This window comes from Dermacentor andersoni, chromosome 2 (assembly GCF_023375885.2).
Source record: "Dermacentor andersoni chromosome 2, qqDerAnde1_hic_scaffold, whole genome shotgun sequence".
NCBI lineage: Eukaryota > Metazoa > Arthropoda > Arachnida > Ixodida > Ixodidae > Dermacentor > Dermacentor andersoni.
Genome location: NC_092815.1, coordinates 19,001,922 through 19,015,129, shown reverse-complemented (window position 1 = coordinate 19,015,129; position 13,208 = coordinate 19,001,922). Strand labels below are relative to the sequence as shown.

General features: G+C 45.4%; 1 pseudogene; it reads left to right on the top strand.

The window, feature by feature from the left end:
* The first annotated feature begins 7,781 nt into the window (after positions 1-7,781).
* Positions 7,782-9,207, top strand: LOC129387852 (uncharacterized; annotated as a pseudogene).
* Positions 9,208-13,208: the final 4,001 nt, after the last annotated feature.

The following is a 13,208-nucleotide window of genomic DNA, read 5'->3' as shown; positions in this document are numbered from 1 at the left end:
CGTAGAACGAGAGCGCCGCAACAGGCGGCATATAGAGTTCGCGACCATACGGGAAGTGGGAAGGCGCCAACGAGTTAATCTTCTCGCGCTCCCCATCTGTCTCCACGGCAACGCGCATCATAGCGGCGCGCGGCCTGTTCTTGGGAAGTCGGCACGCGTCTCCAGGGCTCATCAGGCAGGCCACGTGCTTACGCTTCTGCCGGAGACAAGTGCGTCGCCCACAGACCCTGTCAACGCCGCAGCCAAAACAAACAGCCCAGGACGCCGCTAGGCAGAGGAAGCGGAAGAAAAGGAGTAGTGTGGCGAAAGCTGCAGCGGCCGCATGAGCCGATAGAGCTCCGCCACACGAAGTACCGCGTGCGGCCGTCGCCGAGACAACCGCTGACCGCTTGCGGTGTCCGCGAAGAGACGGCGAAAGGCCGCCACTTTGCGTTGCTGCGCTGTTTTTAATGCTTATTTTCGCTTTATAAAATATTTTGAAGGCACCTTATCGAATGTCTCTTTCTTTTGAGTTGAATGACGCGCCTGAAGCACGTTGCTTCAATGTTTGAGAAACCGAGCTGCGTGTACGGTGCCACCGCAAGGAAAGGGGAACTGTAGCATACTTGCGGCTGAAGTCACGAAGCTTCTCGTTCGCAAGTACGCTTTGCCGTCGGCCGGCTGCATTTGCTAATAGTACGTCCAGCTTGTATTCGCAAAGAGTTCTCGCGCTAGAAGTATTTGTAATGGCGAATTCCGAACAATCCTGATGCTGGACAGATTATTAGCAAAGCTGACCAGCCAATAGAAAAGAGTACTTGTAAATGAAAAAAATCTCCATGAGTACGGCCCATAAGGCCATGACCTATTTTCGCAAAAAGTATTTTGCGCCAAGCCTGTTCATAAAAGTACGTGCAAGTCAATTGTGATGCTTGAGATATCATTGCGTAGGTGGCTGGCCTATTTATAACAGCACTTACGAAGGATCAGCTTTGTGAATTCGGCCCCATGTTAACTAAATAGCCATGGCATAATTCCCTTTTGATATCAAATCAAATCTACAAATGATCGTTTCCGTTATTTTTGATGCTGGACAAATGCAGCGAAATCAACAACATGGTCCATTGACGAAAGGTCTCGTCGGAAACCAAGCACGGAGTCCGGGTAAATGTTGTGACATTATATAAATCACTCCAAGCGGGTACGTTAGAATAAAGCATCTCACGAGGCCATTCTCGATGCTCTGTTGGCACTGGGGGCCGAGTATTTCAATATATTTGTAATTACTTGTTTATGAGATCATTCTTCGGGCGTACCGACGATGACTCAAGCGCACGAAACTACACCTGCAGACGCGTTTCTCAAAGCGGAGTACTAAGCCGCCACCCTATACAAGCTCACGCTCATTGACCTCGTTGTAGATCTGCCAACTGCAGTCAATGCATCAATGTACGCAGACGAGATATCGGTTTGGAGTTCGGGCATGACACGTGCGCAGATAAGCGCAATACTTAAAGAAGCTGCAACTCTGATAGCGTCGTGCCTCAGCAACTAAGGCCTCAAAATCCCATCAGACAAATGTACACTGGTGGCTTTCATTCGCTAGCCAATGACACCTTATGCCTTCTCTATCAGCGATCGGATCTTTTCCTATGCCACCACTTACACATTTCTCAGCATGATCATTTATAGATACCAGAGCAAGTTATAGCGCAGGCCGACCTCTCTGCCTTTCTGTAAATCTCTCTCTCTCTCTCTCCCTCTCTCTCTCTCTCAGGGATGGCGGATGGCGATAGTGACCTGCAGGTAACAGCGCCTGACAGCAATTTCCTAGATGCCCAATTTTCTGGGCGGAAAAACTTGAGTAATGTCAGTAAATGCAATGTTAAAATTGTACTGGGCACATTTTCTGGCTTTTTTGAGACAGCGCTTGCCCGTATTGACCAACACTTGCAGGACAAATCTTTGTGCTCTACAAGCTATTCAAGCTCGAGCTCTCACAGTTTGTCTTCGTTTGCCAAAATGCCCGTCAACGACGGCAACTAATAGCCCCGAACCGACCAATACAAACCCAGATTGCTGTGGAGCTGCTGAGAGTGCACATTAGGCACTTTGACGAGCCCTTTAACAGCCTATTGCAACACAAGGTTCAGAAAGGCCGCAGGCGTCATTTTCTTATACGATCTCTAATTATTATACCAGGCTTCCATTAGGCCTCGCCCTCGTAACTAAGCCATTGATTCTTTCTTGGTGTTTAGTTCGACTTGCCGCGAGCCTTACCCTACAAGAAACCAGGAAAAGAAAGCGATAGATATAGCCAGTCTTGCAAGAACGGCGATGCTCTTGCAAACAGGCGATTGATTTAGGATTCTTTAGTGTGAAATGTGACCATCCGCGACTGAGTGCTCCGTGCGAGTACCTCTTCTACTGCTGCTAGGCTTTCAACTGCAGCACTTCGAGGTGGTATGAGGAAGTTGCTTCACATCCGGAGTTGAAGTCTGGGCGCCGCTAACAGTGATAGCGAGTATCGATGGTCAAACAAGGTCCAAACTTTAATGAAATAAAAACTAAAACCTTCACTGAAAGCGATTCCCACAGCACGTGGGATCCGCACAGTTTTTCTTATAGCTGACTGAGGTTCCGCTTAAGTATGTGTCTAGTTACATGAGAACACATGTAAATACCTGTGTAATAGGTACTTACATGGGGTGTAAATACTGCTGCTACTAGACGAGGCTACTAATATATGATACAGCTACTAAAGCGTCATTGTGTTCCTTACAGGGCTATGACCACGTAGAACCAGAAGGCATTGACTGCCATGAAGGAGTGTCAGTGTACGTCAATATTACAAAGGTGACTACCTGCGATCTATTCTCCATGTCGTTTAGAGTTCGTCAGAGCACCGCTACTTTTGCCATTTTGACGCAAAATCTTTCTATAACTATCCTGTAGAGGCCGTTGGAAATGGGTTGTGGCATTGTTAGGATGGATTGTTGGAATGCTAGGTTGTTGTGATTTATTGTTATTCAATTTATTGTTACTGCATGCGCGCGTGCGCGCTCGCGTGTGTGTGTGTGTGTGTGCGTGTGCGTGTGCGTGTGTGTGTGTGTGTGTTTGTGTGTGTGTGTGAGAGAGAGAGAGAGAGCGGATGCATGACAACGACTACGCCACGATGGCGAAATGAGGAACATGTCATGACAACGGCGGCATGCACATAATTGAATGACTGCAGCATAATCACAATGGGGTATGGGTGGGGTGGCATGGCGAAGAAGGGATGACGTCGACGAAACAACAAAGACGTAACAAAGACGGAATGACGAGAGTTGGATGAGGAATTTAAAATGATGACGAAAGAACGAGCACGATGACATCACTACGACGGTATGACAAGGAATGCTTGACGATGACCGTATGGCGGCGAGCCTTACTCGACAATTGCATGACAACGGTGGGAGAAAAATAAGACTACGACGAGTGTATTACGACGATAGCGTGACGACGACTGTATCATGAAGATTGTGTGAGGACGATGGTGTGACGACTACGGCATGACGAGCGTCAAATGACGAGTGATAACGATGGAACGACCGCGAGGGCATCCGATGACAGAATGACAACTAATGCACGGCGACGGTGCGGTGACGATGGCGTGGTGACCACGGCATGACGAGAGTCGGATGACAAAACTTGAATGATGACGATGCGATGACCGCGATGGCGTCACGACCACGAGACATTACTATTACAAATTATTAGACAACTTGGGCTGCTGAGTCGGTGTAGAATGCGTGACGACGATGGCATGACACTTTCCAGATTAAGGACATCAATGAATGTTGCAATGTGTCCCCAGCGTTGCGGAACAGGTCAATGTCATCGGCAAGCCGAAGGTTGTTGGAAACGATAAACAGGAAACGGACTCGCCGTGGTTGCTCAGTGGCTATGGTGTTGGGCTGCTGAGCACGAGGTCGCGGGTTCGAATCCCGGCCACGGCGGGCGCATTTCGATGGGGGCGAAATGCGAAAACACTCGTGGATTTAGATTTAGGTGCACGCTAAAGAACCCCAGGTCGTCTAAATTTCCAGAGTCCCCCGCTACGGCGTGCCTCATAATCAGAAAGTGGTTTTGGCACGTAAAGCCCCATAATTTAATTTCCTTATTTTTTTTTTAGACACGAAGCGGCACGCAGCAACCGAAAGGCGTGAGTAACGTCATTTCGCCCAGGACTGATGTTAGTCGGGGGTTTAGAATAAGCATCTGCAGCCGGTCGGAAGACGATGATGGCTGTCGTCTACTGCCGCTTTCTGGCATTCTTATGGCCTGTTGTCTGTTACTGGCTTTGTGCATGCAAAAAAAATGTAGCAGCGTTTTTAGGAGCATTATGCTGCGCGCTTTATTATATATATATATATATATATATATATATATATATATATATATATATATATATATATATATGTGTGTGTGTGTGTGTGTGTGTGTGTGTGTGTGTGTGTGTGTGTGTGTGTGTGTGTGTGTGTGTGTGCGTGTGCGTGTGTGTGTGTGTGTGTGTGTGTGTGTGTGTGTGTGTGTGTGTGTGTGTGCGTGCGTGTGTGTGTGTGTGTGTGTGTGTGTGTGTGTGTGTGTGTGTGTGTGTGTGTGTGTGTGTGTGTGTGTGTGTGTGTGTGTGTGTGTGTGTGTGTGTGTGTGTGTGTGTGTGTGTGTGTGTGTGTGTGTGTGTGTGTGTGTGTGTGTGTGTGTGTGTGTGTGTGTGTGTGTGTGTGTGTGTGTGTGTGTGTGTGTGTGTGTGTGTGTGTGTGTGTGTGTGTGTGTGTGTGTGTGTGTGTGTGTGTGTGTGTGTGTGTGTGTGTGTGTGTGTGTGTGTGTGTGTGTGTGTGTGTGTGTGTGTGTGTGTGTGTGTGTGTGTGTGTGTGTGTGTGTGTGTGTGTGTGTGTGTGTGTGTGTGTGTGTGTGTGTGTGTGTGTGTGTGTGTGTGTGTGTGTGTGTGTGTGTGTGTGTGTGTGTGTGTGTGTGTGTGTGTGTGTGTGTGTGTGTGTGTGTGTGTGTTAATGTCTGCGAACCTTGTTACGTGTGTGCAAGTGCGTTAGTGCACGCGCAGGTTAGTGTTTGTGTGGACTCGTGCGACGATCCACAGCATTACCCTTGTTCAAGTAGTCCACATGATTTTCGTCCCAGTGGTGGTATGCGATCTTATTCACCATTTCGTTTTTTTATATGTCACCTACTTCTTCCTACTTCTTCACAAGGTGTACCCCGAAATTCAGACAACAAATGCATGTGCACTATGCAATGATTTAGCGAATTTACCTCACATGCTCTGGCGATGTCCCGCGTTACACAGCGATGAAAACAACACTTCTTCACGTTGGGATGCGGTCCTACACAGCCCCAACCTCGAAGAACAGTTATGGGCTGTCCAACGGGCCCGCGACGCGGCGGAGAGACTCGGCCTCTCTGTCCCGACGTGGGAGCGGCCCGCTGCGCGCTAGTGCGCGCCCTAAAGGACCCTAATAAAGTTTTTCATCCATCCATCCATCGTGTGGCCCTGTCGCTTCATTTGATGGGCAGGATTTCCATCCGTCGTACGCATACGGTCGTTCATGCGGTAAACCACAGAATGAGCCACACCGTGGGCACAGACACTTTGTCGTTTCGACTTACTGCTGACTTGAAACTGTGAGCAACATAATAAATGACTGAGGCTAGCAGCGTGGCAGACGACAGCGAATTGTGCAACAGCAACAAGTTTTCCTAATTAGATACGTTTACGCTTTTTTTTAATTGATTCATTTAGCACAGAGATTTATAGCCTCAAAGCGTTTGGAAAAGATAATCATTCGCAGCCCTATCAGCAAGAGAAAGCTCAAAGTAGAAAAAAATAACGGTAGAAGTGCTGAAAACACACCAGTGACAAACTTGACGGTTATCAGGGACGGGCACTACACTTCTATTTGCGAACACCTAATAAATGAGTGTTTGGCGAGTACAAAAATTCAATCTACATTGCGCGCATACGGAACCACAGCCTATTAGACATTAGGCAAAAGTTCGCAGCACGTCATTAATGTTACTGCCTTCCACAGCGGAGCATGCCCAATACAATTATGCACTGAAACAGCCCATTGCACTTTTGAGATGAGAAATCAGAGCGCCCTACAAAGTTGTAAGCTCGCGCCATCCTCGGAAATCAGTTCTATCCTATGGCCAACCGGCTGCAATATTGCATTCCAACGTTTACTCGCGTCAGATCGAACGGCGCAGATAGACATAATTACGTTCGTAAGACTGTTACACCCCTATCGTAAAAATGTATTCTTACGTCGTCATCTGCGACGGCTGTTTATGTTTTGTGAATAGACTTACGCTTACTATTGGCGAAAGCACTGAACTTCGCACCTGTGCTATCCTTGCATATACGCATTTTTTCGACTACACTGGTCGTCTTTGCAGCGGCGGGCATCGCAAGCTAGCTGGTCTTGCGAAAAGTTTTCGCTTTGTGAATAGGCTTTCTTCGTAAGATTTTTCTTACGCCAAACTTTGTTCGTAAGTTCGCTTAGTGAATTCCGCCCCTGAATCGCTTCGGTGGATCTTGCACTGCTCAAATAAACGGAGGATATACTCATAGAAACAAACAGAACGTTCAGTCTCCCGCTGAAGAAGTCCTGCAACAGTTCGCATGAAGCGCGATTTTTTGCATCTAAGGATTGTCTACCCCATGCGTTGTGCCCTGGCTGAGTGCGAGTGTTTCGTTGTGTACGTGACATTACGACTGCTGCGGTGTATGTGCAGCTCCATTATTTCTCATTCACGCAACAAATTTATGATACTCTAAATATCGTTAACGAAAATCTCCAAACTGCTTTCATCAAGCATTATTGACTCTACTGTAGCTTCACGCATATTATCAGAAATATTGGAAATCTTAGATTACCAGGTGCGTCGCTGTTCTAGTTTTTTTTTTTTTCGTACACTAAGCAACAGTGGCCTTTTAAGTGAACTCGGCAGCGTTCACGGAGACGCTGTGCACAGTCCCGCCTACGCCTCTCTTCTCTTTATTGGTAGTTGTTCGCCAAAGGTTCACATACACACTCACATAATTAGGCTTCACTTTCTAGTATAATTCTCGCTTTGCAAGTAGCGACACAAGTCACAGTATGTCCGGCACCATCGGTTTGCAACATTCGGTTGGTGTTTAAAAAAAAATTCCCTCACAACGTCCGTGTTGCTGGGCTCGAAGTGTGGCACTATGCTTGTTGTTTTAATTGCGTTACATTTTCTTTTCGCAATGTCCCGAACTGACGCCAGCCCGCGGCGTACGGCCCATTTTCCTAGCACGTCGCACACGGATGCCGCTGTTTGCAGATCCAGTTAGCTCCTATCTTCTTTATGTATCTGGTAGCAAGACGTTACATTGCCCAGGCAACCCCCAAACATTTTCTCGGGGGTCTTCGAAGCATCCTCCGGCATACACGCAACCGCGGCCTGCCCGGGGCCTATAGCGCCAACAGTGCGCGTCGATGTGTCTCGTACGTGTACGCCGCCGTCGCCTTCTGGGGCAAAAAAAAAAGAAGCTGCATGCAAACCGAGCTCCCTTCGGATCGACACGTAATTCTCCTCGTCTTCGGTATTCTCGGAATATCGACTGGCCAATCAAGGTATACTTGCGACGCGTTCAACCTACGAAGCCTGTTGTTGCACCACACACGTGTCCGGTACGACTTGCGCGCGCGCACACACAGCTGGCAATAGAGCAGCACTACGTGCAGCCTTGTCCATGCGGTAAAAAGGGGGACGAAATGAGGGCAAGTTATGTGATCTAGGCTACGGCGACCTCATCATCCCCGGTCGCAGACAAGCAAACCCGCGGCTTTCCGAGTCGTCGTTCTCGTCACTGATCGACCAGTCCCCGGGGAGGGCAGGGCGCGTCACGTTGCCGGGGTACTTTACGGTTGCGCTCTTTCGGCTGCGAAACGAACCCAGCTCGGAACATAAGGCCCGAAGAAAAGAAAGATGCGTCTGCGGACCTTTTGTCATCTCCGCATCGGTGGGAGGCGGTACACGAGGCGTCACCTCGCTTTTGTGGACGCTGCTATATACTGCTATACGTAAAGAGGAGGCGTCTGTGAGAGAACACACGACTGTACGCCTCTCCCCTCTGTGCGGGGAAAGTCCACCGGACGACGGAGTCGCGCAGTGGCGCTGATCGTAGCACCCCTTGCACGCTGCGTGTGTCGCGCCTCGAGCGCTGCGGAAGAAGAGGTCAGAAGAAAAGGAATCGGACGCACGCAAAAGCACTGCACGAAAGAGAGACGGGCCGTGCGAAAAAGCCGCAAGAGGTCGCTGGGCTACACAAGGTTTGCCGGGAGTTAGGCGTTGTATTCGACGACGAGGCACTGGGTACGCGGAAAGAAAGATATGCAGAAGTAGATAAGAAGATAAAGTCATACATACAAGCGTGTCAATAAATAATCAGCAAAGCAATCAGCCAGTTAATCACTCAGGCGCATGCGGAGCTGGATAGAGGCAAATGACGCATTCCGAATTCCGTTCCTCCGAAAGATAACCCAGCACGTTGCTCGCAGCCTGAACGGCTCTCTGTCCTGCTTGTAAGTTTTCGCAGCATAAAGAACAAAGTCGATAACTTCATGTCTTTATAGTAGCCGCTGTTAAACCTCAGATCGTGATGGGCACCGAATCATGGTAAGACAAGACTATACCTAATGTAGAAATCTTTCCGCCTGGTTTTACTGTCTATCGCAAAGATAGGCATGGGCATGGCGGGGGAGTATTCATTTTGATATCAAATGCATTGTCAAGCACACAAATTTTATTTGAAATCAATTCTGAGTCTGTCTGGTGCCTTGTGAAATTACCTAACGGAAACAATGTGGTGTACGGGACATTCTACCGCCCACCCGGCAGCAGCGACTCATTTGGATTTCTGTCTGAGATGCTATCTCTTGTGCCTAATAGCGTATTTCTAGGGGGGGGGGGGATTTCAATTTGCCAGACTTCAACTGGAATGCCGGATGTGTGGCTGGTAATAGGTCCCGTATTTACACAGAGTTCGAAGAACTGCTCGGATTAAACGGATTGCAGCAGTACGTACTAGAACCTACGCGAGAAAATGCAATTTTAGACTTAGTACTTTGCAATGAGCCGAACATAATACCAAAGTTACCGTTTGCCCAGGTATTAGTGACCACAGGGCAGTTGCCATAGAACTTAACATACAGCGAGTACGGATGGCTCAAATTCCGCAAAGAAAAGTGTACAGCTACGACAGAGGAGACTATGCTGCTATCAGGACTGAACTTGAAAATTTCTTTCCTACTTTCCAGTATCTGTCAAACGCACGCTGGGCGTTAACTTTGTGGTCAGCATTTCGGGACAAAATACTTAAGCTAGTCGAAATTCATGTTCCATGCAGGTACATGCGGCAACGAAGAAAACGGAAACCTTGGTTTAACGTAGAAATACGTAAACTTATAAGGAAAGCAAGACGAACGTATAAAACGTTTTCTGCCGACACTAGTCTGGCAAATCAGAAACGCTTGCAAGATATAATAATCTATCGAAAGCAACAATTAAATCTGCCAAAGATACCTTCTTTGTTAAATTAAACAAGGACTTGAGAGAAAACCCAAAATCTTTTTGGAAATATGTAAAACAATATCGAACAGAAGACATATCAATACCATCTTTAACTATTGACGGCAAAACTGTGACGTCAGACTATCAGAGGGCGGAATGCTTCAACCAGTACTTCCAATCGGTGTTTTCGCTAGTATCTGCTGGGGAGACTTCGCTTTTGAACAATGCCAATGCCAGACATTGGATTTGATGTTAGTGGCGTCGATTCTTTATTACGGCATTTAGATGACACAAAAGCAAATGGACTTGATGGAATATCCCCAATGGTCCTTAAAGAGTGTCATAGCATCATTTCTCCGTATTTAACGGTCATTTATAAGCTTTCCCTTGAAACAGGCCTCATTCCCCAAGATTGGAAAACGGCAAGCGTGACACCAGTTTTTAAATCGGGTGATAGAAAACTCTGAGAAAACTATAGGCCGATTTCACTAACGTCGATATGTTGCAAAATGTTCGAACACATTTTATATAGTAACTTGTCTGCATTCCTTGACTCAAACGCTTTCTCTACACTTTCCCTGCACCAGATTCCGAAAAAATTATTCCTGCAACACACAACTAATAGAATTCCAGCACTTCTTACCTAAAGCCATTGATAACAATAGTCAGGTAGACGCGGTTTTTATTGATTTTCAAAAAGCTTTCGATATTGTGTCCCATAAGCTCTTAGATGTAAAGCTTGCTGGACTAAATATAAACGAAAACGTTCAAAATTGGATACAAAACTACCTAAACGGAAGAACCCAGTCTGTCGTTCTAAACAACGCCGCATCTTCCCCAATAACTGTTTCTTCGGGCGTTCCTCAGGGAAGCGTACTGGGCCCCTTGCTATTTTTAATCTACATAAATTACACTGTCGAACTAATTACATCACCCATAAAACTATTTGCTGATGACTGTGTGATTTGCAGAGACATTACCACTGAAGATGACATAGATACATTGCAAACAAATTTAGATAAGGTAGCGATCTGGTCCAAATTTCAGCACCGATATAACATCAATGGCAAGCTTATCGACATACAGTCGGAATTCAAGTATTTAGGAGTATATTTTACCGAATCACTCACTTGGCATAAACAGATTGACACTGTCAGAGCAAAAGCTAGTAGGATGCTACATTTTATTCGCAGAAATTTTAAACAGGCAACACGCGAAGTTAAGGAAACTTTATACTTCTTACATGTCAGAACAATACTTGATTATGCTTGTGTAATATGGGATGCCTATCAAGATTACCTCATTGATAGACTGCAAAAACTACAGAACCAAGCAGTAAGGTTTGTTTGCAATAATTACAGCCCAGCCTAATTACTCTAGCCTTTCCGAAATGAAGGCCACTTTAGTATGGGATGTACTACATATGCGTAGGCAGAAGTTAAGGTTCAAACCATTGCACCGAACAGTCAGACAGGTATTAATCGCGATAACTATCTCCTGGAACCAGATTACATATCGACTCGCTGTGATAACAACAAAAGATCTCAGCCTATAACCTACAGAACAAACACTTTTTATTATTCTTTTTTCCCCAAATCAATTAGAGAATGGAACAGTTTATCAAATAATATAGTAAATGTGTCAAATAACGAACTGTTCTATTCTATGCTGTGACGGCGCTCTTGTAAAACAAATGTATGTGTTATATATCTTGAAACCTGTTTGTTTCACATTACTTGTTTGCCTTTCTCTAAAAGCCATTGTAGTGCTTCTGTTTGTGAGTATATATGTAAAAAAGCTTTTCTGTATTACTGGTCATATTTTGTTCCCCCCTACGTAATGCCTTTATGGCGATGTAGGTACTCTGTAAATAAAATAAACAAAAGAATACTTAATCAGTTGGTCAATCAAATAACTTTATTTGGACCAAAAATTTATAGCTTAAACATATGAATGGGATGTAAGCTCCATCATCGCAGCTTGACTGGGCCACAGCTACCCATAGACAGGGCGAACGAACCATAGCACGAGAATAACCTTTAACGATACATCGAGTGCACAAAACCCCTTAATCTTTTATTGACGAGTGTTGCCCACAGGCAACATACCAGAAATGTTGTTTTCTTGCAGAGTTTTAGTTTTGAGTACCAAGTTTCTGTCTAAATGTCTTCAGCCCATATTCAGTCACAGCCAGCAAGCGTCATTTGTTGGCTTAGAGCAGGAACACTGGACGAGGAGGAAGAAGTTTGTCACGCGACTCATTGTATTTTGAAAGCAAGGTGCGAGGAGACTGGCCGTTGGAAGACACGCTACTACAGTGGTGTCAAACTAGTAATGCAACGCAAATTTAATGTTTACCTATGATTGACAATTGATGAGAGCTGTCTAGAAAAATCGGATACGAAGCCATAGGTAGCTTGGAGTGAAGCCCACTTCTAGTTTTCTGCCTGAGGTTTCCCCCTATTGGTGTTTTTTTATTATGCTTATTCTTGGTGTGTTTTTCATGTGTAGATATAAAATAGTAAAAGAAACATGAGTTCTTTGTATATTATGTCTCGTCCTTAGAGGGTTAAGAAACTTATTATGAATTAGTGTTATTATTAGGTGGGCAAATTTATAATTTCCTTCGCGAAACACGGCGCAAACTGCAGGGGAAAATATGACATCTAGGTGAATGTTTAAGTCGCGGCAGGCCAGTCGTCATATTCCAAAAAATGATTTATTACGGATATTCTGCTGCTATATAGATGCGTTACGTCATGAAAAGAACGAAAACATTTGTGACAAGTATATGCGCTGGTTATTATTAAGCTTAGGGTCTTTAGATACATGAAAGAAACCCAATTAGCAGCAGTGCTACAGATCAACACGAAGCATAATAAGCCAAATAACAAAAACACCAAGGACAACATAGGGGAAATTACTCGTAATGCGAAAACGTGAGATCGTTCCCCACTTGCGGCAAGTTGGTTTTTCATCCACTTTCATTGCCATTAATTTATCATTTCATTAATTCAATTAGTAAGTACAAGTAATTCCCCATGTGTTGTCCTTGGTTTCTTTGTTTGTTGGCTTCTTATGCTATAAATAATAAAAATACTCGGGCCCCTCGGTTAACCCCCTTTCTTCTCCTTCAGAGCAACACGAAGTTTTTAGTCAAACATGGTGGCGCGCCACACTGAGATACCATCGTTTTTCATTAGTCTTCATACAAAGTGACTCGTGGTGTCATTTAACGAGAAGAAGGGAAACCGAGGTGCCCGATTTTCGTTAGTCGCAACCACATGCAGTTACGTTAATTATTGTTATAAAGCTGTGATAATGATATCATTATTGATTAACCGATTCAGCGCTCTGTTCAAGATTTTTATTTTGTCGTCCCTGGTCGAAATATTCAAAAGTAAGTTGCGTCTCCATGTGAACTACAGTGACTGGAAGAGATAATTACTACATTTTGAAACTCGTTGAACATGTAGCAACTGTACAGCCATACTCTCAATGGACGCACTGCTCGCACATGTGAACAGATACGACGAATGCGACATCAGTCGTATCGTTTGCAAATGCATCTTGCACGATTAAGTGCATACATTCAATAGAAAACATGCTTAATACCAGTAAACGTAGCA